Source organism: Dama dama, chromosome 29 (genome assembly GCF_033118175.1).
Source record: "Dama dama isolate Ldn47 chromosome 29, ASM3311817v1, whole genome shotgun sequence".
NCBI classification, from domain to species: Eukaryota; Metazoa; Chordata; class Mammalia; order Artiodactyla; family Cervidae; genus Dama; species Dama dama.
This window is the reverse complement of record NC_083709.1, coordinates 60,758,287-60,786,144: the sequence shown is the minus strand read 5'-3', so window position 1 is coordinate 60,786,144 and position 27,858 is coordinate 60,758,287. Positions and strand designations below refer to the sequence as shown.

Genomic DNA, 27,858 nt, shown 5'->3' with positions numbered 1-27,858 from the left:
AATTCTGGAGGCTATTGCAAAGCTTTATCTCTTCTAAGCACTGAGTGAATGAAAAAGCATCCTTGATATGCCTGTCTGGAGAGCTGATTCAGGGTTGTCATCTCCCTATTGCATGAAATTCTGACAAGTATAAATACGGATTTTTAGGATGATAAAGGCGCCATCATGAGTCAGAGTTGATTGTGGAGAATATTTAAGGGACATAGAAAGCTGTGACTTTGGTCTGGAGTTCGGTGTGTGTATTGGGGAAATGGAGAAGACACCATTGTTTTCCTGCTAGAGGCAGAGTTTGCAGACTGACATGCCAATAGCAGATGTTAAATATCCTCCTAATAGGGTAGACAATAAAAAGAAGGACATGAGAAATCCCCAAGAGCTGATTAAAATAAGATCTGGCATATTAAAATGTACTTCTGATTTTGTACATTTTTGGGGTACACAAGAATTCTGGCTTCTTGGTCCTTTTAAATATTTTATTTTTCTTCAGGTGTTAGTATTTCCATTAAAATACAAATCCAGTCCTCCTTAGCATTTCTTTTGTATATAGAATTGATAAAAAGTTGATGAACAAATATCCCATATGGAGATAAGTTACCTGTTCATACATTTCACATGTTTCCTGGGTTACAAGTATATGGGCTTTTGAACCAAAGAAATTTCCTTTTTTTTTTTTTTTTCAATGTATATCTTGTTATTTAAGGGAATTCTTTTTAATAATGAGGTTTATCACCATTTGCCTTCTGTAACACAAAATGCCTGAAAAGTATAAGATATATGAGAATAATTATCACACTTTTGAGTTAAGCAGTTGCTTAACTCAAATTTATTAAGAATTTTAGATATGCTATCTCAATATGTATTTTTATTTTTATATCTGTTTGTTATTCCATAATCTTTGGATATAATATTTTAAAGACATTACATATTTTGGAAGAACATGACAACATTTTTTATTTATTTGAATGTTGAATCAAGACAAAAGATATTTTGAGGGCTCATTCTACTATGTGCTAGATACCAGGCTATCTAAAGAGATACAGAAATGGGGGAAAAAAATTGACACTGGCCTAAAGGACCTCCTAAAAAGAAGGATGCTTTTTGTCAGTATAGAGAGTAGGAGAGGAGAAAGGCCTTAGTTATAAAGGTCATCATTTCTCTTCTTTAATTTGCTGTCCAGTGAAATAAAATTTTAAGATGTTTTCAACTACACAGAAGATGTAAGAAGCATGCATAATTTAATTTCTTTTGTCACTATTTACATATAGCTAGAGGAAAACAAATGTTTATCAATACATATTTTATATGATAAATGCATTATATTTATAAAGAAATAAATTTTGTGATTTAATGCTAATGAGTTTACCACTTCAAAACTTGCAACTCATCAGCTAATTCTAGCACATAAATCCAGTTAAGGTTTCCACAGAATGAAAGTTTCCACAGTAACTTGCCATTCAATGTATAGGTACATATGTACATCTAAAAATATATCAGTTTCTTGATTCCTGTGGTGATGTCTTATGCTGCAAATTAAAATAATAAATCTGTTACTATTCATTAGGACTCCCTAATCACTTGTGAATACTTTTTAAGCCTACCTTGTAATTTTATGGTGTTCCTTTCTCAAACATCATGTCAAGTCTGATTGGTAGTACTGGAGATGGTCTTAAACATAATAAGAAAAAATAATACTGCTCGTTAATTTCTTCATCCATGTTATCCATAGCCATCACTGTTGGTAATTGGGAAACACTATCAAAAGTGTTTTTAAATGTCAGGATGTAGTCCATTATTCTTTTTTATTTTCCAATTAGAATAATATATGAAAATATCATTGCCTCTACTTTCTCAAATCTTTAAGAAAACTCAGAACTATAGAATTCTACTTTCCTCACATTTTTAGGGTTTGGTGAGACAAAACGGGAATAAACTCCTAAAACATTTTGTTCTTTTGAAATCCGATGTTCATAACTCTAATCCAAAGCAGACTTTGTTGTACTTCCCTTGATATATATTCATGAGAAAAACGTGGGAATGGATACTGACAGCTGCCTTTTTATCTTGGGGAACTGTGGAAAATGCATTGCAGACCACTAGCAAAAGCAGTTAAAGGAAGTATTTTATTTTAGGTTATTGCTTTGGCTTTTAATATTTTAAAGCTTTATGCATTAGTCCTCAGAATTTTTATGTAGATATGCTTTTGTCTGTCTAGATTCTGTCTTCCAAGAGTTTGGGGAATGAATTTCTTTATCTGTTTTCTCCAAAAAAGGAAATATGTGGTCAAACAGTGGGTGAGCATAATCAGGGCTGTAGAGCTGTGTTGATTTCCATATTCCTTTTACTGTCTTGGTTTCCCTGTAATAGCATACCAGCATGGAGCCAGCTATTCTGCTCTAATCCTTTCACATGTACATTATTTCAGTGTCCCCGAAAGTCCAGAAAACACAATAAAGCATTTGCATAACATAGTTCAGGTCATCAGTGTATATCCAAACTGCGTCTTTTAATCCTGTTTTTGTGGTTCTCTGTTATGTGAATATCTGAGCACTAATACATTGTTGTTTCTCAGATACAGACTCAGGGACTGTCTTCTTACAGACTAAGCTTTTTATAGAATCACAAAAACTCAGACTCTTTTTCTCCAGCACTTCTTTTTTGAGTGTATGCTTCTTAGTTCAGTTTAGTCACTCAGTCGTGTCAGATTCTTTGCGACCCCATGGACCACAGCACGCCAGGCCTCCCTGTCCATCACCAACTCACAGAGTTTACCCAAACTTGTGTCCATTGAGTCGGTGATGCCATCCAACCATCTCATCCTCTGTCGTCCCCTTCTCCTCCTGCCCTCAATCTTTCCCAGCATCAGGGTCTTTTCAAATGAGTCAGCTCTTCGCATCAGCTGGCCAAAGTATTGGAGTTTCAGCTTCAACATCAGTCCTTCCAATGAACACTCAGGACTGATCTCCTTTAGGATGGACTGGTTGGACCTCCTTGCAGTCCAAGGGAGTCTCAAGAGTCTTCTCCAAGACCACAGTTCAAAAGAATCAATTCTTCGGTGCTCAGCTTACTTTATAGTCCAACTGTCACATCCATACATGACTACTGGAAAAACCATAGCCTTGACTAGACGGACCTTTGTTGGCAAAATAATGTCTCTGCTTTTTAATATGCTATCTAGGTTGGTCATAACTTTCCTTCCAAGGAGCAAGTGTCTTTTAATTTCATGGCTGCAGTCACCATCTGCAGTGATTTTGGAGACCAAAAAAACAAAAGTCAGCCACTATTTCCACTGTTTCCCCATCTATTTGCCATGAAGTGATGGGACTGGATGCCATGATCTTAGTTTTCTGAATGTTGAGCTTTAAGCCAACTTCTTCACTCTCCTCTTTCACTTTCATCAAGAGGCTCTTTAGTTCTTCTTCACTTTCTTCCATAAGAGTGGTGTCATCTGCATATCTGAGGTTATTGATATTTCTCCCACCAATCTTGATTCCAGCTTGTGCTTCTTCCAGCCCAGTGTTTCTCATGATGTATTCTGCATATAAGTTAAATAAGCAGGGTGTGTATGCTTCTAAATTACATTAATCCTCTTGAAATGGTCACAACCAATTAGGTTTTAGTTTTATTAAAATATTGAGATAGTTCCCTGTATCCCAGGTCCTCCTTTGCACCAAGACAGATTCCCCAAATATTGGTTCCCATAAATATATATTCTTCAAATCTGATTCTTAGAGTTGCTCAATTGATTGAAAAAAAAAAAACTGTCAAAGGAGAGCATAGACATTTGTAATAACTTAGCACTTAATGCCTGTTCAAAACTTGTTTAAACCATTACTCATTTGGATTTCACTGGCTGACCTCCTGTGTGGAGAAGATCAGGTTTGCTGAGAATGGAGAGATTAAGGCCATGGGCAGGATCATTCAGGGTCCCATTCCCCTGCCCTTCTAGACCAACTTTCTTTCCCCTACTTCACAGCGTCTTCCAGAAGTTATGGATGAGCTCAGAGAAAAAGCAAGATGACCTGTTAAAGGTAGCCAAGAACACAGAGGTAGAATGAAAATACTGACCCTGTGAAGTGTGAAACCACTCTTTTCCATCTCTAAGCTCTTGTTACACTCATAGTAGATCAGCCAGAGATCCTTTACCAGTTGTTCAGTTTCTGAATTACTCTTGTGATTTTAAACTATCTTCAAACAGTCTAAAATGTGCATTTCCTTCAGATATTTCTCCTCTATGGAGTCTTTCAGTTCCGTTCAGTTGCTCAGTCATGTCTGACTCTGCAACCCAATGAACCGCAGCACACCAGGCCTCCCTGTCCATCACCAACTCCCAGAGTTTACCCAAACTCATGTCGATTGAGTCGGTGATGCCATCCAACCATCTCATCCTCTGTCATCCCCTTCTCCTCCTGCCCTCAATCTTTCCCAGCATCAGGGTCTTTTCAAATGAGTCAGCCCTTCGCATCAGAGGGCCTAAGTATGGGAGTCTCGGCCTCAACATCAGTCCCTCCAATGAACACCCAGGACTAACTGATGGACTGGTTGGATCTCCTTGCAGTCCAAGGGACTCTCAAGAGTCTTCTCCAACACCACAGTTCAAAAGCATCAATTCTTCTGTTCTCAGCTTTCTTTTTTTGTAGATTAAAATTTTCTTTATGATTTTTTTCATATTTATATCAAGTCTTTTTTTTTTTTTATGAAGTCTTTAAATGAAGCCATTTTGAAGTTATCCAACTGCAACCAAAGCCTGAACATTTTCTTTGAAAGTGTGAGGAACATGCTTTGTTCTGCTCTAAAAACTCCAAGTGAAGGTTGGGAGTTTTTCTCAGATAAAATTCAGCTCTGGGAGGAGAAAACTGACTAAAAATTGAGAAGAAACCCAAACTCCAAAAGTAAGAGCATAGGTTAAGATATCCAGTCTTGGTGGCATTGGTTCTAGCCCTCCTTTATCCACTCTCAATCAAATTATGAAGTCAGAAACTACATCTTGCTCCTCAGTCATTACTCTACTTATCTCAGAGTCATGGCCTGATTAATAGGAATATTCCTGAAAGATGTCCTACTTTTTTTTTTTTTTTTTAATATTTAACCCCTTTCCCATTTCCTCATTCCTTTTTCACTTTCAGCCACTTGTTTATTTTCTAAACTCCATCACACACCCTTTTCATTCCCTGTCATTTCTGTTTGCTCATTATTTTGCTCCTTCTTTATTTCTTTGTCCTCAATGCTTGAAGGAAGCCAAGAGGAAGTGTTCTGATCACCATTTATGAGTCTGAACCAGAGGCCTGCACTTGGTGCTGGTAAGGGTGTAGGGAAGTAGATACACAGGGATACTTTTTGTGTGGATGTATATTGCAGATCTCTTAAAGACTTTACATGGAACCAGTATTAGTATAATCTCTGAAATAGTTTTTTATTAATTATATGGAAAATATTGTACAATACTGTTATATTTGGTATAATCTGATTTCTGTAATCTCAACAAATTGCATATATATGTTAGTATTATACAGAGAAGGTTATTAGCATCCACCCCTTCCCCTGAAAAAGGAAATAGAGGATTATCTACCAAGACCAAAGTGTAAACCGTGATTGTCACTGTTGCTAGGTGATAGCATTACAAATTAAGTAAAATAAAGTAAGACATCCGATTGGAACTTTAGCTCTGCTGTCTACCAACTTTATTCATTTTTATTTTGAATTATCTTTTTTTTTTTGACTAATTTGTGGAAGTTGCTAATATTCTTGGATTTGAACCTCTTGTTATGTGTATTTCAAACATCTTATTCTACTTTGTAGCTTGCCATTTATTCTCTTTTTTTTTTCATTTATTTTTATTAGTTGGCCATTTATTCTCTTAATGATACCTTTTGATCAACAGAAGTTATAAACTTTAATATAATAAATATCTATTAGTTTTTCCTTTATATTAATATTATATGCCTCTCTCTGTGTGTATATGTGTTTGTGTATATACATAATCACACACACGCAGTAGGATAAAATAAATCACCAAAAAAATCTGGTTGAAAAGACAGTAAGGATTGGAGAGTGAGATTAAGAACTGAAATAAAACCACACAATTAGGTACCTTTCCAGTGGTAATCCATAGATTTAGTCAAGTGTCTCTTAGTAACCAATAAAAGGAAGTAATCATAGTCTGTTACAGGGTTCACTTTGTCTATTTTTAAAAAAAAAGTTTCTCCTGGTACATACAGAGCCCTCCAAGTGACTGTTCCAGCAGCTTTGTACAGAGATACTGCAGAAGGTAGTAAATTGTATCTGTGATAATACTCTTCCAGGAAACCAAATATCAGAGTTCCTAAGGCCAGTTTATCTCAGTGTAAGTCAGTGTTGTAACATCGAAGTTTGTGACAGGCCAGTAACATGAGGTCTAAATACACAGCTTGATGTAAGAATAAAACCAAAAATGGTCAGGAAAGTAGATTTTGTTTACTTTTGTTTTTATAAACTATTTCAGTGATACAGGAGACTAAAATTCTCCATGTGTGGTTTGTCTTTTCACTTTGTCTTAGAGAAGAGTTTTAATCATAATGTGGCCAACTCACTCTTTGCTTTTATTGATCGTATTATTGTATTTTCTTCAGGAATTAATTTTATCCCATAGAACATGATGATTTATCCTATAGAATGTGATGATATATACCATATTTTCTAGTAAAATTTAAAAGATTTTTGCTCTTCCTAGGTTTTTTGTACACCTTCAGTTGATTTTTGTGTGTGATAGGAAGTAAAGATTTGATATACTCTTGCCACATTTCTGTTCAGTTGATCCAGTACCACTTATGGAATGATAAAATCCATCATCCATATCCACTGATGTTTTCTTACCTTTTTAATTATTGAAAGATACACGTATATGTAAAGAAAAGTACACAAATTAAAAAATGTACTGCATATTGGTTTATCACAAAGCATCTGTGTGTCCAATACCCCTGTCAAGAAATAGACCATTGCTTTTTGCAAGACCACTGCAGCCCTGCTAATGCCTCTCCCCCAGCAGGTAACCACTGTTCTGTCATGTCTTCTTTGCTTTTCTCTTTAGTTTTAATGCTTTAATATGTATTACTGAACACTACAGTTTTTACTAGTGTTTAACTTTTATATGAAGAGAATCAGTGTGCTTTTTGACCTTTATACAGATGGAATGCTATTTATATAAACTTTGATATCTGGCTTCTTTTGAAGTGTTATGTTTGTAAGGTATGTATATTTTATATAGTTCATTCATTTATCAATACATTGCCAAATAGTACTCTGTTGCCTAAAAATACCAGAAATTGTTTATCCCTTCTACTAAGCATAGACTTTGTGTGTGTTTCCAATAGGGGAATATTACAAATCACGCTACTGTGAATATTCCTGTAGAAGTCTCTTCGTGCACCTTGGTTTACATTTCTGTTGCCTGTCTACCTAGGAGTAGAATTGAAGGCACCTAGGGAATACATATCTTCAACTTTAGTAGATAAGGCAAAAGTATTTTCCAAATTGAGTGAACCAATTTGTAACCCCATCAGCCATGCCTGAAAGTTCCTGTCGCTTCCCATCTTTGCCAACCCTTGATGTTGTCATGTTAGCCCTTTTGGTGGCTGTAGACCTGAGCTATGGTGCCTGCGGGGCCTCTCACTGGATATGCCTTCACTCCTAATGCACAGCCTCTGAGATTCCTGATGGTTCACTGAGCCTCATCCCCTGAAGTCTCTCAGCTGCCATCTCCAGAATCAGCAAATAACTCCTTGGGAAAGTAGCCCCCACACCTGGGCTCATTCCTCCAGACTTGTCCCTCCCCAAATCCTGACCTGTATTTCTTCACTACTTGGTAGCTCCCCAAGGACTTCAAGTAGATGTTTTTGTTTTTGCTTTTGTCAGCTCTTTCAGTAGTCCTCCTTCACACTGATATTAGTGACATAGGAGATGTGCATCAAGTTTTCTTACAGGCCTGAGTCTTCCTCTGCTGGGCCCTCTATTTGATCTACTTATTACTCCTGTAGCAATATAAAAGTTATAAAATCACTAGTTTATATATCTAGAGCATCAAATTTACCTATCTTGTTGTTCTTCAGAATTTTCTTGGGTATTCTTGGTCCTTTAGTCTTTCACTTGAATTTTAAGATCAGCCTATCAAATTCCAAAACACAAGTTTGATTGGGATTTTAATAAATGTATAGGTAAATTTGACGTTTGTTTCTCAACTTTATTAAATATCACCATCCATAAATGTGACATTGTATAGCTCACCATTTATTGTTTAGAATACTGCTTTTGTCATTGAAGTGGCCAGTTTTTATAAATGTTCCATATGTGCTTGAAATTGTGATTTCATATTTTGGGGTGCAAAGTTCTAACATTATGTATGTTAAAACCATTCCATCCCTACTTTCCCAGGGTACTATTTTGACTTCTAACACTGTAGATTTATTTTGCCTATTTTGAACTTCATATAAATGAAAGTAAATTCTTCTGTGTTACCTTCTTGTGTTCAGAATAAGTTTATTCTAAATCCATGTTGTATGTAGCTGCAGGTTTTCATTTTGATTATATTATTCAGTTGAATGAATATATCATAGTTTATCTTTCCATCCTATTTTTGATGGCTATCTAAGTGGTTTTCTCTTTGGGACTGTTGCAAATAATGGTAATATGAATATTCTTTTCATATTTTTGTCTTATATATGTTTCATTGTCTCTTGGATAGAAGTAGAATTGATCATTCACAAGGAATGTATATGTTCAACTGTACTAGATACTGCCTGTATTCATTTCCTAGGGCTGCTATAACAAATCACCATAGGTTTGGTGGGTTACAACCAGAGACATTTACTAGCTCATAATTCTGGAGGTTAGAAGCCTGAAGTCAATGTTTCAGCAGGCTGAAATCCCTCTGAAGACTATAGGGGAGGATCCCTTCTTTTTCTCATCCTGTCTCTGCCTGTCTTCATGTGGCCTTCTCTTCTGTGTCTGTGTCTTCTCTGCTGTCTTATAAGGACTCTTGTCATTGGATTTAGGGCCTTGTAGATAATCCGAAATGATCTCAAGATCCTTAACTTCATTATAGTCACAGACTTTTTCCAAATCAGGTTGCCTTCACAGGTCCTAAGGGATATAACATGGACATCCCTTTTGAGGGGATTGCCATTCAACCCACTTACACTACCAGTTTGAACTTTGAAAACAGTTTACACTTCTACCAGCAGTATATGTGTGTTCCAGTTGATCAGTATCCTTGCCAGCATAGATATTGTCAACTTTTTAACTTTAGTCATTATATTAAGTGTTTACTAGCATCTCTTTGTGGTGTCAGTTTGCGTTTCCCTGATTATAATGAGTCTGAGTTCTTTGTATATTTCTTTACCATGGTATGTTCTCTTTTTGAAGAGCCTATTCACTTCTTTTGCCAGTATTATATTGATCTGCCTTTTAGAAAAACATTAACATAGAGTTCTTTCTATATTATTTTTTTCTTTTTATATTCTTAATACAAGTTCTTTGTAAGTTATCTCTATTGCAAGTAACTTCTGCTACTCATTGACTTGCTTTTTTATGTAGTTAAATAATGTGTTTTAGTGTGGTTCATTCTATTGGTCTTTTAAATTTTTCCTTTACATATCCTCCATAAGGAATCTTTCCTCCCAATTGTAGTGCATAGCATGTATATTTTGGAAATTGACTTCTTAACATGACATTTGCTATTATTTTTTTGTTTTTTGATTGCTACCTGTACAGTTCCACCTTTATTTCTTGATTCTATGTTGTTGTTCATTCATTTATTCATGTCCTACTCTGGGACCCCATGGACTGCAGTACCCCAGGCTTCCCTGTCCTTCCCTTCATCTCCCAGAGTTTGCTCAAACTCTTGTCCATTGAGTCGGTGATGCCATCCAACAATCTCATCCTCTGTCACCCCCTTCTCCTCCTGCCCTCAGTATTTCCCATCATCAGGGTCTTTTCCAATGAGTTGGCTCTTCGCATGAGGTGGCCAAAGTATTGGAGCTTCAGCATCAGTGCTTCCAAAGAATATTCAGGGTTGATTTCCTTCAGGATTGACTGGTTTGATCCCCTTGCTGTCCAAGGGAACTCTCAAGAGTCTTCTCCAGCACCACAGTTTGAAAGCATCAGTTCTTCAGTGTTCAGCCTTCTTTATGATCCAACTCTTACGTCTATACATGACTATTGGAAAAACCATAACTTTGACTATACGGACCTTTTTTTAATTCTAAATTCATTTAAAAATTAAATGCTAATATTAATACCAGCATTTTAATGTTATAAACGTAAGTAACCACTCGCTTGTGATTTTTCTTTGATATTAAAGTAATTTGCATAGCAACTACCTAGTTATGTAATTTGGGAACACTGGAGAAAATTTAAATAATTTAATATAAATTAAACTTTTATTTTAAGATATATATTTTTTTTTTAGATAAATGAAAATATATGTGTAAAGTAAAAATTACATATACTGTAGGGTAATTTGATATATAATACACAATCTTGTGTTATTAAGAAATATATTTTGGTTGACTCATAAAAGTATACAGAAATGAATCCTTGAAAAGAAGGGAAAAAAAGAGGAAAAAATGCCATCTCACTTTAGGGGTGAAAAAATAAAGCCATCTAAAAAAAATAATATGTATGTTCCCCTCCCCCAGCTTAGTTCCCCCCCCACCAATGTCTCACTTGGGTCATAAACTTGTCTTGTTTTTTAAATTCCACACTTTTATGTTTTGAGACTTCATTATCATGTACATTATAAGTTTGAAATTTTTATTTTTCCTATTGATTTACCCTTATTGTCATCACAGAAATGCTCTTTGCTGAAATAAAGCAGTCATGCAAGGGCAGACCAGAAGTGCTAGCGTCCTTTCTTTCAGCCTAGGTGAGTCCACCAAGGACGCTCAGGTTTTTTTATAAGAGGTGGGGACTGAGCAGGAGGAAGCCAGTTGGTGGCATCAACTGGACGAGGGCAGCAATGGGCAGACACACACACAAGAGAGATTTGTTAAACTGGTGACTCAGTTGGGAGGGAAAGAGTGTGTCAGAAGCAGAGTCCTGCCATGTAGGAAGTGGAAAAGGTTCTATCACAAAGTAGTAGAAAAGATTAAGGGGCTTCCCTGGTGGCTCAGATGGTAAGGAATCTGCCTACAATGCAGGAGACCTGGGTTTGATCCCTGGGTCAGGAAGATCCCCTGGAGAAGGGGAATTACCCACTCCGGTAATTCTTGCCTGGAGAATTCTATAGACAGAGGAGCCTGGCAGGCTACAGTCCATGGGGTCACCAAGAGTTGAATACGACTGAGCCATTAAACTGATCAAAATTTAATTCATAAAACATCAAACATCATAAAACATCAAATTTGTTCTTTTAAAGTATATACGTCAGTGGATTTTAATATTTTAACTGAATTGGACAAAATCACTATTATATAATTTTTTTTTATATATAAAGTCACTGGGGTTTCTTTAAGAGCAACTTTAGGTTCACAGAAAAATTGAGGGAAAAGTACAACTATTTTCCCCACTCATGAGTAGCTTTTCCCATTATCTTCATCCTCTAGCAAGAGTTTGTTACATGGTACATTTGTTACAATCAGTGAACCTACATTGAAACTTGATTATCACTCAAAGTCCATAGTTTACTTCAGCATTCACTCTTTCTGTTGTATAGCCTATGGATTTTGAAAAATGTATTGATACAATGACATGTATTCACCATTGTGGGGTCATACAGAACAGTTTTACTAGTCTCAAAACCCTCTGTGCTCTGCCTCTTCATCCTTCCTCACTCCCTCCCTCCTGCTCTCCAGCAGCTACTGTTCTTTTCACTGTCTTCAGTAAATGTCATGTAGTTGGAATTATACAGTATGTAGACTTCTCATCAGTTCAGTTCAGTTAAGTTGCTCAGTCATGTCCGACTCTTTGCGACCCCATGAATCGCAGCACGCCAGGCCTCCCTGTCCATCACCAACTCCCGGAGTTTACTCAAACTCATGTCCATCGAGTTGGTGATGCCATCTAGCCATCTCATCCTCTGTTGTCCCCTTCTCCTCCTGCCCCCAATCCCTCCCAGCATCAGGGTCTTTTCCAGTGAGTCAGTTCTTCGCATGAGGTGGCCAAAGTGTTGGAGTTTCAGCTTCAGCATCAGTCCTTCCAATGAACACCCAGGACTGATCTCCTTTAGGATGGACTGGTTGGATCTCCTTGCAGTCCAAGGGACTCTCAACTCCTATTACTTAGTAAAATGCATTTAAGATTCCTCCATGTCTTTTTATGGCTTCTTTTTAGTGCTGAATACTATTCCATTGTCTGGATATACTGTAGTGTATTAATCTATTCACCTGGAGAAGGACATCTTAGTTGCTTCCAAGTTTTGGTAATTCTGAATAAGGTTGCTATCAACATCCATGTCCAGGTTTTTGTATGAACCTAAGTTATCATCTCCTTTGGGTAAATATTGATGAGTGCAATTTACTGGATCATATGATAAGAGTATGTTTTGTTAAAAGAAAAAAAAAAAAACAACTACCAAACTGTCTTCCAAAATTGCAATACCATTTTGCATCTCCATTATCATTTTATGAAAACTGTTGCTCCACATTCTCCCCAACATTGGATGTTGGTGGTGGTCCAGATTTGGACCATTTTAATGAGTATGTGGACATATTTCTTTAATTCACATTTCCTAACAGCGTATGATATGGAGCATCTTTTCATAAGCTTACTTATCATCTGCATATCTTCTTTGGTGAGTTGTTTGTTTAGCTATTTGGCCCTTTTTTTTTTTTTTTTTTTTTTCTGGTTGTTAGTTTTCTTACTATTGAATTTTAAGAGTTCTTTGTATATTTTGGATAACCATCTTTATCCATTACATCTTTTGCAAATATTTTCTCCCAGTCTGTAGTTTTTCTTATTCTTTTTATATTGTTTTTTAGAGAGAAGTCTTTAATCTTAACATAGTCTAGTTTATCAATTATTTCTTTCATAAATTGGGCCTTTGGTGTTATAGCTTAAAACATCATTGCAATACCAAAGTCATCTAAATTTTATCCTATGTTTTCATAGTTCTGCATTTTACTTTCAGGTTTATGATCAATTTTTTAGTTAATTTCTATGAAAGATCTGTGTTTAGAGTCCTTTTTTTAACGAATGGATGTCCAGTTATTCCAGCAACATTTGTTATAAAGACTATCTTTTCTCCATTTTATTGCCTTTGTTCTTTTGTCAAAGATCAGTTGACTATAATTATGTGGGTCTGTTTATGGGTTTTCTGTTTGTCTGTTCTTTCCCCAATACTATCTTGATTATGACAGCTTTATAGTAAGTCTTGAAGTCAGGTAGTGTCAGTCCTCCAACTTTATTCTTCTTCAATATTGTGTTGTCCATTCTGGGACTTTTACCAATCCACGTAAACCTGGAATCAGTTTGTTGATATCTATAAAGTAACTAGCTGTGATTTTGATTGGAATTTTGTTGAATCTGTAGATCAGTAAGGAAAAACTGTTATCTTGGTGTTACTGAGTCTTCCTATCTGGGAACATGAAATAGCTCTCCATTTATTTAGTTCTTTCATTTTTTCATCAAAATTTGTAGTTCTTTTCATTTAGATCTTGTACATATTAGATTTACACCTAAGTATTTCATTTTTTTCTGCTAATATAAATGATACTGTATAATTATCATGTCATCTATGACAAACAAAACCTTTATTTCTTCCCAAATTATATACCTTTCTTTCCTTGTCTTGTCTTACTGCATTAAGTTGGCCTTCCATTACAGTGCTGAAAAGTATTGGTGAGAGAGGGCATTCTTGCTTTGTTTCTGGTCTGAGCCAGAAAGCTCCTAGTTTCTCACCATTAAGAATGAGGTTAGCTATAGGATTTTTTTAGATGTTCTCTATCAAGTCAAAGAAGTTCCTTTTTATTTCCAGTTTTGCTGAGAATTTTTATCATGAATGGGTGTTGGATATTGTCAAATGCTTTTTTTGCATCAATCAATAGGATCATGTGATTTTTCTTTTTTAGCCCATTGATGTGATGAATTTCATTAATTGATTTTAAGGTATCGAGCTATCCTTTTCCTACATGGAGTAAATCCCGTTGGACATGGTGTGTACAATTCTTTTCATACATTGTTGCATTTGATTTGTTGATGTTTGTTGAGGATATTTGCATCTTAATTTCATGAGAGGTACTGGTCTGTCAGTCAGTCAGTCAGTCAGTTCAGTCACTCAGTCATGTCCAACTCTTTGCGACCCCATAAATTGCAGCACGCCAGGCCTCCCTATCCATAGTTTTCTTTTAATGTCTTTGCTTTTGATATTTGAGTAATGCAGTTTCATGGAATAAGTTAGAAAGTATTCCTTCTGCTTCTGTCTTCTGGATTACAGATAACTGGCATAAGGTCTCCCTTAAATACTTGATAAAATTCACTAATGAAGCCATCTGGGCTTTTTGTTTTCTGGTTTGGAAGGTTATTAACTGTTGATTCAGTTTCTTTACTGGATATTTAGATTGTCTATTTCTTCTTGTATAAGTTTTGACAGATTGTACCTTTCAACAAATTGTTCCATTTCATGAAGATTATCAAATTTGGGGAAATTATAATATTCTTTTATTATCCTTTTAATGTTCTTGAGATCTGTAATAATGTCCCTTCTTTCATTTATGATATCAGTAATTCATATCTTCTCTTTTTTCCTCAGTTAATCTGGCTAGAAGTGTATCAATTTTATTTATTTATTATTATTACTAATGATCTAATGTGATCTTTTCAATGATTCAGTTTGTGGAGAACAACTAGGTAATTTCCTGATTTCAGTGTCACTGACTTCTGCTCTAATATTTATTATTTATTTTTGTCTGTTTACTGTGGATTTGATTTTCTCCTTTTTTCTCGTTTTCTAAGGTGGAAGTATAAATAATTGATCTTTCTTCTATCTAATCTCTTATATGATCTTTCCTCTTTTCTAATACATGCATTCAATGCCATAAATTTCCCTCTAAGCACTATATTCTCTGCATCCCACAAAGTGTGATAATTTTTTTTTTATTTAGTTCAAAATATTGTAAAATTTCTCTTAAAATTTCTTTTTCCCCTTTTGTGTGTTTTTTAACCTCTACATATTTTCGGATTTTCTAGTCATGTTTCTGTTATTGATTTCTAGTCTAATTCTCTTGTAGTCTGAGAGCATACATTGTGTCATTTCTTATATGTGTTAAGGTATGTTTTATGACCCAAAATGTGGTCTGTCTTATTAATGTTGGGTGTGAGTTTGAGTAGAATTTCTGTTCTGCTGTTTTTGAATGAAGTAGGCAATAGCTGTCAGTTACACTCAGTTGACTGATGGTGCTGTTGAGTTCAGCTGTGTCCTGAGTTTTTGCCTGCTGAATCTGTCCGTTTATGATAGAAGGATGTTATTATATCAGTTCTTACCTCATATATTGTGACACTCTGATTTTAGGTGCAGGTTTACATTAAAGTGGGGCTTCCCTGGTGGCTCAGAGGGTAAAGCCTCTGCCTGCAGTGCGGGAAACCCGGGTTCAATTCCTGGGTCGGGAAGATCCCCTGGAGAAGGAAATGGCCACCCACTCCAGTACCCTTGCCTGGAAAATCCCATGGACAGAGAAGCCTGGTAGGCTACAGTCTATGGGATTGCAAAGAGTTGGACACGACTGAGCAACTTCAGTTTCACTTTCACTTACATTAAAGTATTGTTATGTCTTCTTGGAGAATTAAGCCCTTTATATAATGTCCTTTTTTATTCCTGATAACTCTCCTTGCTCTGAAGTCTGCTCTGTCTGAAATTAATATAGCTAGTTCAGCTTTATTTTGGTTAGTATTAGTGTAGTGTATATATCTTCATCCATTTACCTTTAATTGACAAGTGTCTGAATATTTGAAGTGATTTTCTTGTGGATAACATATAATTGGTCTTGTTTTTTTGATCAACTTTTATAATTTCTGTTTTTAAATTGGTGTATTTAAACCGACAACATTTAAACTGATTATTAATATGGTTGGATCAGTATCTGCCATATTTGATATTGTTTTCTATCCATTGCCTCTATTCTTTGATCCTGTTTTGTCTTCTTCTCAGTCTCTTGTGGGTTTAATTGAATATTTTATATGAAAGCATATAGGTTGTATATATAACTTATAACAAAACAATCTTAATTCCTCCCTTCCACCTCTTGTATCATTGCTGTCATTCATTCCTACTTACATAAGAATACATAGGCATATATATAAGCACTCATAGTCAAACACATTATTCTCTTATTATTTTGAGCAAACAGTTCAAAATCAATTAAGATCAATTAAGAATAAGAAAAACAAAAGTTTTTATTTGACCTTCATTTATTCTATTTCCATGTAGATCTGAATTTCTGACCTATATCATTTTCCTTCTACATAATTTCTTTTCTTGCAAGGCATATCTACTGGCAATAGGTTTTCTCACTTTTTGTCTGAGAAGGGTGTTATTTTTCCTTCCCTTTCAAGGGATAATTTCATAGGGTACAGAATTCTATGGTGGTTATTTTTTTTTCATCTCAACACTTTAAATATATCGCTGCTCTTTCTTCTTGCTTACATGGTTTCTGAGAAAGGGTCAGGTGCACTTCTTATCTTTGCTTCTCTATGGGAGCTTTTTTCCCCTCTGGCTTCTTCCAAGATTTTTTCTTTGTCTTTTTTGCAGCTTGAATATAATATGCCTACATGTGGTTTTTCTGTTTGTTTTTTGCTTTTTTTTTTTTTAATGTTTATCCCAGTTAGTATCTGACTTTAACGTGGGGAAATACCCAGTTGTTACTGCTTCAAGTATTTCTCCTGTTCCTTTTTCTCTCTCGCTTTTTGTCCTTCTTTTATTGCCGTTATGCATACGTTACACCTCTTGTCATTGCCCACAGTTCTTGGCTATGCTCCTTTAATGATTTTAGTCTTTTTCCTCTTTGCTTTTCAGATTTGGAAGTTTCTATTGAGATATTATCAAGCTCAGCAGTTCTTTCCTCAGCATGTTTTTTCTAGTAATCAAATTCTCTTTTCATTTCTGTTACAATGTTTTTGACCTCTAGCATTACTTTTTTATTCTTTCTTAGAATTTCCATCTCTCTCCTTATATTATGTGTTCTTGCATGCTATCTACTTTATCCATTAGCTTCTGTAGCATATTAATCATTGTTGTTTTAAATTACCAGTTGGATAATTCCAACATTCCCTACCATATCCAAGTCTCATTCTGACACTTGCTCTCTTTAAACTGAATTTTAGCCTTCTAATACTCATTACATAAATCTTGTAATTTTTTCTTGATAGCTGTTCAAGATATACTGGGTGAAAGGAACTTCTGTAAGTAGGTCTGTTAGTAATGTGGTGGCCAGGTATGGGGACGGAGAAGCATTCTGTAGTCCTATGATGAGGTCTCAGTCTTTTATTAAACCTGTGCTACTAAGTTATAACCTTTGCAAATACTTCACATATCTTCCCTGTCCCCTCAACATATACACCTGCCCCATTAGGTGGGATAGGATGGCTTGAATGACTTGAATGTGGCAGTTTCCTTTCCTCAGCTTAGTTAAGTTCTAATAAAACCCCAATACTTTAGACTCTGGTAAACTAGTTTCTCTTGAGGGCAACCCTTGTTAAGAAGAACAGAATGCTCTGTTCTTTTCATAATGGTTCTTGTCCACATTGCCACCTCATGCAAAGAGTTGACTCACTGGAAAAGACTCTGATGCTGGGAGGGATTGGGGGCAGGAGGAGAAGGGGACGACAGAGGATGAGATGTCTGGATGGCATCACCAACTCGATGGGCATGAGTTTGAGTAAACTCCGGGAGTTGGTGATGGACAGGGAGGCCTGGCATGCTGCGATTCATGGGGTCGCAAAAAGCCAGACACTGCTGAGCGACTGAACTGAACTGTCCACATTGAGCCTCCAGCAATTTGTCAATTACAATTTAGGTTTTCCTTCCTCAGCATTGGTTCCCATAGAGCTTTTTTCTCATGGTCTCTCCTCCAGCAAGTTATGATTCTATACCCACATATTTGTCTCTCCAGTTTGGAGGACAGTGGCTTGCTTTATGTCGGACCTTCTCTGTTGGATTTGAAAAGAGTTGTTGATCTTAACTTTTGTTCACCTTTTTATTTGTTAGGATGGAGTGGCAATGTCCGAGCTCCCTACATGCCAGACTAGAAACAGGAAGTCCCTACTCTGTTATTTCAGGGTATTTTAATCACCCAAAGTGAAACTCTTTCATGATCATCTGTCATTCCCTCTTCCTTCCACTTCCTACCTTTATGATAATAATAATAATGATAATGAAGTCGCTCAGTCGTGTCCGACTCTTTGCGACCCCACGAACTGTAGCCCTCCAGGTTCCTCCATCCATGGGATTTTCCACTCAAGAATACTGGAGTGGGTTGCCATTTCCTTCTTCAGGAGATCTTCCTGACCCAGGGATTGAACCCGGGTTAGGCAACCACTAATCTACTTTCTGTCTCTATGGATTTGCCTATTCTGGACAATCATGTAAATGAAATCATATGATGTGGTAACATATTTTAGTGCTTTTTCATTGCCATATAATATTCCATTGCATGGCCATTTGGGTTGATACACTTACTATTGTTACAAATAATGCTGCTATGACCATTTGTGTACGCTTTTTTCTTTGGACATGTATTTTCCCTTCTTTTGGATACTCCTAGGAGTAAAATTTCTGGGTTGTTTGGTAACTCTGTGGTTGCATTTGAAGAATTACCAGACTGTTGTCATTGTAACTGTACCACTTTGCAATCCTACCAGTATTAAAGTTTACCAGTATTACTGTTCTAACTTCTCCATATCCTAGCCAGCACTTGTTATTGTCTGCCTCTTTTAAATTTTAGCCATCCTAATGGTTATAAAATGATATCTTATTATAGTTTTGATGTCCTCAATGACCAATAACATTTTTATTTGTTTACTGGCCATTTCTATATCTTTTTGTGAGAGGTATCTATCCAAATTTTTTGCCCATTATTGTTAGGTTGTAAGAATTCTTTAAATATAGTACATTCTAAGCTTTCACTGGGCTTCCCTGGTGGCTCAGATGGTAAAGAATCTGCTTGGAATGCAGGAGACCCAGGTTTGATCCCTGGGTGGTCAAGATCCCCTGGAGAAGGAAATGGCAACCCACTCCAGTTTGCTTGCCTGGGAAATCCACGTCCATGGGGTTGCAAAGAGTAGCACATGGCTTTCACATTCACTTTTCAAGCTTTTATCAGAAATATAATTTACAAATATATTTTCCCATTCTCTGGATGATCTTTTCACCTTCTTGAAAGTGTCCTTTGATGAACAAAAATTTTTAATTTTAGTGAAGTCTAATTTCTCGTTGGGCTTCCCTGGTGGCCAGTGGTAAAGAATCTTCCTGCCAGTGCAGGAAGCATGGGTTTGATGCCTGGGTTGGGAAGATCTCCTGAAGAAGGAAATGGCAACACACTCCACTGTTCTTGCCTGGGAAATCCCATGGACAGAGGAGCCTAGTGAGTTATACAGTTCGTGAGGTCAGACACAACTTAGCAACTAAACAGCAATTTCTCTTTAATTGCTTATGCTGAGGTATTGTATCTAAGAAATACAATTTAAGGTTATGAAAATTTACCCCTATGTTTTCCTCTAAAAAAATGAGCATTTAGCATTTACATTTTAATTTTTGATCTATATGAGTTAATTTTTAAATATGGTTAAGAAAGGCCTTTCCTTAATGCAAAGGCCTTATTCTGGGCCTTTCGGTATAAATTTTAGGATAAGCTTATCCATTTCTTGAAAAAACAATCTAGCTGGGATTTGATAGGGATGATGTTTAAGATGTCTTTCAATCAGGAGAGTATTGCCGTCTGAACGTTTGAGAAGAAAGTGAATTCTGTTGTTGTGTCTGTTCATACGTGTTGGTGCTAGTTGGTTTTTGGATTTTCAAGTCCCCTTTCTAGTTGTTGATCTTCTGCCTAGCTGTTCTGTCCATTATTCAAAGTGAAGTTTTGAGGTTTTTAAACTCTTCCATTGTCTTTTTCTCCTTTCAGTTTTGTCACTTTTTGCTTCATGTATTTGGGAGTTTACTTTTCGGCATTTATGTGTTTATACTTGTTAGATTTTCTTGGTGAATTTAACCTTTATCATTATAAAATGTCCCATTTTGTCTCTAGTAGCAATTTTTTGTCTTAAAGCCTATTTCGTCCCATACTAAAGTAGTCACCTCAACTCTTTTTTGATTCCTTTTGTGTAGTATGTCTTTTTCTATCTTTTCATTTTTAAACCTTTTGTGTCTGAATCTAAAGTAAATCTCTTGTAGCCGGGATATGGTTGGATCATATTTTTTTTCCCATTCTGCCAGTATGCCTATTGGAGTGTTAGTTCATTTAAATTTAATATTATTGCTGCTTTTTACAGCTGCTGAGGCTGGGAGACTTGTTAATTTTCAGGACTACCATAGAGCTGGGAAGAGGGGTGGGAATAGCACCAGTTAAAATGCCACAAAACTCACTGTTCTCACCTAGTTCAGCAGTTTTTCTTAAGTACTTGCTGTTTAGATTGTAGCAAGCCTTTGATTAATTTTCAAAGTTTTGAAATTATACTGACAGTGTGTGCCACTTCATTTCTTTTGTGGGAGGGTGGAGTTGTGGAGGTTCTTGCTCCATCCTCTGTATGTGCTTCTCTATATTGATTTTTAAAGGTAAATTTGATCATTCTGTAATCACAGAAATATATTTGATGTGTGAAAGTGACTTTTTTAACCAATTAGAATGGCAGTGATTCAAAAGAAAGAGATGTAGAGAAACAGACATTCTTAGATACTGCTGGTGAAATTGATAGTCACTCAGTCGTGTCCAACTCTTTGCAACCCCATGGACTGTAGCCCCCCAGACTCCTCTGTCCATAGAATTCTCCAGGCAAGAATACTGCAGTGAGTGGCCTTTCCCTTCTCCAGGGGATCTTCCTGACACAGGCCTCAAACCCCAGTCTCCTGCGTTACAGGCACATTCTTTACTGTCTGAACCACCAGGGAAGCCCTATACTACTGGTAGAAGGATAAATGGGTACAGTCTGCCAGTTGTATGGTAATTTGTAAAACCCTTTGAGGTGGTTATACCCTTTGACCCAGTAATTCTACTGCTAGGGATTTATGCTTTCATGCTCAATGGCTCAGTTGTATCCGACTCTTTGCGACCCCAAGGCCCGTAGCCCGCCAGACTCCTCTGTCCATGGGATTTTTCCAGCAGGATTACTGGAGTGGGTTGCCATTTCCTCCTCCATGGAATCTTCCTTACTCAGGAGTCAAACACTTGTCTCCTACCTTGCTAGGCTGATTCTTTACCACTGAGCCACCTGGGAAGCCACTAAAGTGGTCCAGATTCCTCCAGTTCACAGTACTTTGAGCATCTGCAAAGGTAGAGCTTTTATTTATTTTGAGCTTTAAACCCTCTGCATTTGCTCCGACTAAGATGAACAAATAAATATTGAGATAAATTCTAGCCTCATAAAACTCCCTTACTTCAATGAACTCCTTAATTTGCATTATCTCTAAAGGCTGTCTCAGTTTTTGAAGACATTTTCAGCAAATCGACAGAAAATGGATGTTTTCTAATATGGCTAAGCTTCTTTGACTAGCCATTTGTACTTGTTTGTCTATTCACTCACACCTCCACTTTATGCTTCTTAAAGCAATTAGGAAAAGAAGAAGCAGACTAAAAAGCTTTTTTAAAAAATTTAACTGCATTTAATCCATAAGCTTAAAAAATAAGATTTCTTAAACTTTTAAAATATCTAATTTCTTAATTCACATATATGTTCATGGAAAACATCAGAAAATGCATATGAATAAAATAAATGACACATAAAAACAAAATTGGCCTTAATCCAACCATTCAGAGATAATCCCCACTAACAGTTTCACATTAACCTTCCAGACATTTTGTATGCTTCAATAAAAACACTTGTATTATATCATCAAAATCAGATGCATTTAAAAATTTATTTAAATAATTAAATCATTAAATATTAAAATAACAATTAAAATGTAATAAATCATTAAAATTATTTTTAAAATAATGTTATTTTGAATTTATTTTTTGTATCAATATATAATGAACAACTTTATATTTGGTATTAATTATACATCCATAATATCATTTTTAGTATTAGTATTTTTTTAAGATGCAGTCTGATTTGTTTCACCAGTCTCCTACTTTTGGATAATTTAGTTCTCCTCAATTATTTACAGTTATATACAATGTTGTGATGGATTATTTTCTCCAGAAAAATAGCACATTTGATGGAATTCCAGACTTAGTATTTAATAGGAGTTCCGGATTGCATGAAATTTTCTTCAAAGAGATTAGATTAAGGCTTTTTCTGAGGCAAGAATAGCCACCATTGTTTACATTTTTTCTGCTGCCTTAGTTAAATCTGCTACAGTGACATCACTAGTATGTTTTTATCAATGAAGTGATGAAATGAATGAAAGCAATATTTTGTTTTTTGAATTGCCAGTTCATGTGATGTGAATTGTCACTTTCAAGAAGGAATAAGGGAACAGAGATTTCTTTTTAGGAACATTAGAAGACGGTCCTTTAAGAGGCAACAGGAAAGTAGGAAGTAAAAAGAGTCCTGGTTTGAATTGCAGCTACACCCATTTCAAGCTGTGTAATGTTTGTTTTTTTTTACCTTTTTATTTTATATTAAAGTATAGCCGAAGTATATTAGTATCCCTGTGTCTCCCTTTTAATGCACAAAATAAGGATGCTATTTGTCTCAATGTTATGAGGATTATTAAAATAAATAATATGTAGACTAATTGGAGCACATAGATGTCCATTTGGCAAATGATAATTCATATTATTGATAATTTTAATGGTGAAAGAAATACTGTTATAAGTTTCATTTCTAAACGTCAGCATCTGTGGCTAATTCAGTAGAGATGAGTTCTTTAAAAGAACTCTAATTTGACATTTATGCCTTATAGCCAGAGTAATAGACCTAATTAATATTTGTTCAATAAGGTACAAACATGATAAAAAGTGTTATTTGTGCAAATGCTAAAAAAAAAGGAAGTTTTTTTTTTTTTTTTAAAGAAAATTCCTTTAAGAACAGAAGGAAAGGGTTTTTTAATATGCATTAATAAAGGAGCTGAAGTCAATATGCTTTTAAGATACAGCTATTCATGTTCATAACTTGTTGTCTGCTTACATGTTTTGCTTATCATAGTGTTCACATTAGTACTTTGGAATTAAAGAGAGAAATTCTCACAAACTTACTCAAGCGCATAGTGGTTCATGCAGCTGGGAAGCTGCCTTCCAGGTTCCTTGAACCAGGAATTTAGTTGGTAATCTCTCTTTTCTCCTCCTCAAACAACCCCAAATCACATCTTCCCAGCTCAGCAACCCAACAGAAAATGGAGTTTCTACTCCACCTCAGAACCGAAAATCTCAAGGAGGGGCCAATACACTGACCTAGTAGTCAGAGGCAGGTTGGATTTCCAAAAGACTGGGGCATGTGGAGAACACACCTGGCAGGAAAAAAGGAAAACAATAGCCACTGTAACAGTGCTTCCAAACTGTGATTTCAATACAGTGAGTTGGAACCGTTACTGAGTTGTGAATTCCGTGTGGTGAGTCTTGAGCAGTCTCATTAAAAAATAATATTTTATTTTTAAAAGAGAAATTTAAATGAAATTGTATAGAAGCTGTCAAAGAATGTCACAGTCAGGAGAATGATCATGTCTTGAAACTTTAGTTTCCATTGTATCTGTGTGTGTGTGTGTATGTGTGTGTGTTTGGACCTAGTGCAATGTAAACTTTCGATTGCAATTTAGAAGGATTCCAGGTCTGCATTGCACAGTGCTCTTCACTGGCAAGTCATTGTCATCTGTGGGAAGGTGATCTGCTTGTTGCTGGGATCTTCGTCTCCATTAGGAAAAACAGCAAGTTTGGAGTAGGCATGTGGGAAATAGTTGCCTCCCAACCTCCCACTTAACAGAGTTGGGTTTGGGTTTTGTTTTTGGTTTGAGAGTCTGGGGACATATATTTTCCTGTGACTCAGTTTAAGGTAAAACTGACAGAAACTGCTACAACCATAAATTCCATTCGATTTGTATGTTTTAACTTACAGAATCTCTTCCAGTGACGGGAGCAGCTTCCCAGGTTGTTCAAGCACATGCAGTCACACAGGGCCTCACTTTTGGTTTAATGCTCTGATGTCACCATATTAGTTTCTGAATGTGGGTTACACATTTTTTGTTTTGCACTGGGCCCTGCAAATTACGTAGCCAGTCCTGTCCACTAAACCCACATGCTCACAGGGCATGTGATGCTGACAAGAGGAGTATATCTTTAATTCTCTCTTTAGTTTCACCTGGTGCCTCTTAGTTTTCTTTTTTTTTTTTTTAATGACACTAAACATGCTCTTTCTGATTAATTTTCAGCATGTTAATGCATACCCTATTAGCAGCTGGTTTCCTGCCTCACTTCCCCAGTGGTGCCAGGCTGACATGCCCAACGAGCTGAGGCTAAACTAATCCTTGAATCTGTTTATTCAGATTCAAGCTTATGTTTAATATATGCCCTATTTCTCCCCATCCCTTCACTGGCCCTGCATCCTTTAAGCAGGCTGTCAACTTACTAAAAGGAAAAAGACAGCATCAGATTTAAAAGGTCTTTCACACATTCTGTGTATTCATTAAACTGAATTTTTAATAGATAGTGTTCATGTACCAGAGTGCTTCTCGGCTCATCTTACGATTGTCCGTGAAACTACGTTAATGGCTAGACCCAGTCCACTATTAACACTTCCCTGCCCAAAAAACCCCCACTAATTAAAAACAATACAGGAAACGGGTGAAGCATATTTTATTTTTCATAGCCTGAAAAATAAAAATCTTAAAAGTTTGCCCTTTGCTTTGTAATTGAATGTCCAGGTTGCCCAGTGCCCAGTAAGAGTCCCATTGGCACAGATATAAAACATATATAATCTTTTGTTTTGATTCAGATTCACAACAATGACCAGAGGTTCCATGCCTTAAGTTGCTTTCCTACTGAGAAGGAAGGTCTTGCCTGAGGTCTTGCTCTGGAATTTGTCAAACCAAAAGGAAAAGCTCCTAAAAGCCAAAAGCCAAAAACTTCCTGAAGTTGGAGCAGGAATTTAGTGCGGTTTGAGCCATCAGCTCAATGATTCACAGGTTGGAATTTCAGATGCTACCTCACATAGAAGTGAGCTCTTTCAAAGGGAAAGACAGTCAAGAGAAAAAAACCAGGGGGAGGAGGTCTTTTCTGACAAAAGCCTGTTGTTGACACTAATAATGAGTTCCCTGTTATTTTTTTTTTTGAGTCAGGCAGGCTCTGGTTTCTGGTTTCATTTGAGATTGTGTTTTGGGGGTCTTGGCACGTGAAGTGAAGTGTTTACCTGTCTTTCCACAAATCCTCCAGGCAACAAGCAGATTATAAATGAACCAATATCTAGTTGGATAAAACTCATACATTCTTACTGGACCTTATGCCTGCCTGGGGATGGCTGTGTGAAGGTCGAGGAGAGTTTGCAGTTTCTTGTCTCCCTTTGCTGTGTGGTGTGGCAGATTTGTTCTTGTTGAGTGGTATAATGTAGGGTGCTACTCCAGTGGGGTACAAGGAACAGAGGCCAGCTTTGCTCCCTGCCTTCCAAGGTAGTTGAATGATCTAGTTGTCTGATCATCATTCATGATCAGACAATGAATGAATGTTCATTGTTAGATGTCATCATTGTCTTTCTTCTCTTGAGAGTACCTTTTAAACCTTAGCTGAAGATAAATTTGAAAGCTAATCTTGTTGAATGATATACATAATAAATGCTGAAATTAACGTTCAGTTCAGTCGCTCAGTCGTTTCCGACTCTTTGCAACCCCTTGAACCGCAGCACGCCAGGCCTCCCTGTCCATCACCAACTCCCGGAGTCCACCCAAACCCATGTCCATTGAGTCAGTGATGCCATCCAACTGTCTCATCTTCTGTCGTCCCCTTCTCCTCCTGCCCTCAATCTTTCCCAGCATCAGGGTCTTTTCAAATGAGTCAGCTCTTTGCATAAGGTGGCCAAAGTATTGGAGTTTCAGCTTCAACATAGATTTATCAGTATTCCAGACCATATGCTAAATTCTTAAACTAACCTGAAATTTCTCAAGTTATGCCAATCATTTTCCTCATTATTCAGTTTCAGTAACCAACATGCATCATCACTAGGAGAAAAACTAGCGGTCATTGCTATTTCATTAATCAAGTATATAACCCTCCATTAAGAGTCTGTTTCTTTGAAAAAAGGTAATTCTTTTTGGAATTATTACAATTGGTGTTCTTCTTTTGAGAGAGTATAACAGTCTCTGTAGATTAGAAACTCATACATTCTTATTGTACCTTATGCCTGCGACACGACTGAAATGACTTAGCACACACACACCTGCCTGGGGATGGCTGTGTGAAGGTCGAGGGGAGTTTGCAGTTTCTTCTCCCCCCTTGCTGTGTTGTGTGGCAGATTTGTTCTTGTTGAGTGGTGTCATGTACAGTGCTCCTCCAGTGGGATTCAAGGAACAAAGGCCAGCTTTGCTCCCTGCCTTCCAGGGCAACACAGGCCCTTGTTTTCAAAAGCTACAACCCCAGGACTTCCCTGGTGATTAAAAATATGCTGGGGAAGTGGGTTCCAATCCCTGGTTGGAAAACCATGACTCCACATGCCACGGGGCAGCCAAGCCTGAGCACCATAGCAAAGATCCCAGGTGCCCCAACTAAGACCCAGTGCAGCCAAATTAATTAAAAACAGAAGGTACAGCCTCAAAACATTAAAACATGAATTATCTGCAGTAGAGGATATTGTAGGCCTTATTCCCTTCCAGAAGGAGCCAGATGGAGGGCAGGGGGACTGTTACTTCAAAACTTCGTAGTCTTGATTAAATATTCATGATGGGTTGAAGGGGAAATGAAGAAGGTGGGAGGTTTTGCACATGAGATCCCATGAAAATAGTCCAATTTGAGATCTATATTGCTTTTTCTCCTTTAATCAGTTTTGTCATCTTAAACGGAGAGACTTCTCCTTAGACATGAATATTCTCATTCCATTTTATCAAATTGCACTAGAAGGTCCTTGTGGAAATCTGACAAGAGTTACTGTCATTGTTTCACTTTTGAGCACTTAATCCTGTATCCTGGCCTGTCTGATAGTTTCTATGTAGATCTGAATTCCTTAGTGAGCTTATAAGCTCCTTGGCAAGAACAGCTAGTGAGGCCCGTTGGTAGAGCAGCTGACCACCTATGTGGTCAGCAGTGGCAGCACAACAGGGTTGCGGGGGCGACTCTTTGCTCCCCAGGGAACATTTGCCAATGTTGGGGATGTTTTTAGGTCCCATAGTTAGAGGAGTGCCGCTGGCACCTAGTGGGAAAGGTCAGGGTTCTGCTCAACATCCTGCAATGCACAGGACAGCCCCTCAGAATGAAGAATTGTCCTGCCCCAAACGTCAATAGGGCTGAGGTTGGAAAACACAGCTTTAAAGGAACCCGGAGAACCACCATACTTTTCCCCTAGTTCATCCCCTTGCCAGCTCACTGAATCGAGGATCCCAAAGGTGGAGGTTCCTACATTTGGCCTCTGTCAGACCTCATTAAAATGGCAACACACATCAGGCTTCCCCTGGCGTTATGTATTAGGGCTGTGTCATTTGCCCAAGATCTCTTCCCAGAGGTAGATTTTGTAGAGAAAGATGAAGTACAGGAGCACAGAGAGTATTTCGGGAGGAAAGGCACTGGAAAGGCCTTACCAGGACCTAAAGTTGGTTAATTTTTGCTAAGGGCA

The 27,858-nt window shown here is 36.9% G+C and overlaps 1 protein-coding gene across 1 annotated transcript in view; it reads left to right on the top strand.

Annotated features, from left to right (window-relative positions):
* LOC133048932 (guanine nucleotide-binding protein G(q) subunit alpha) overlaps positions 1 to 27,858 on the top strand; it is a 305,007-nt gene that overhangs the window by 228,503 nt on the left and 48,646 nt on the right. The window lies entirely within an intron of this gene.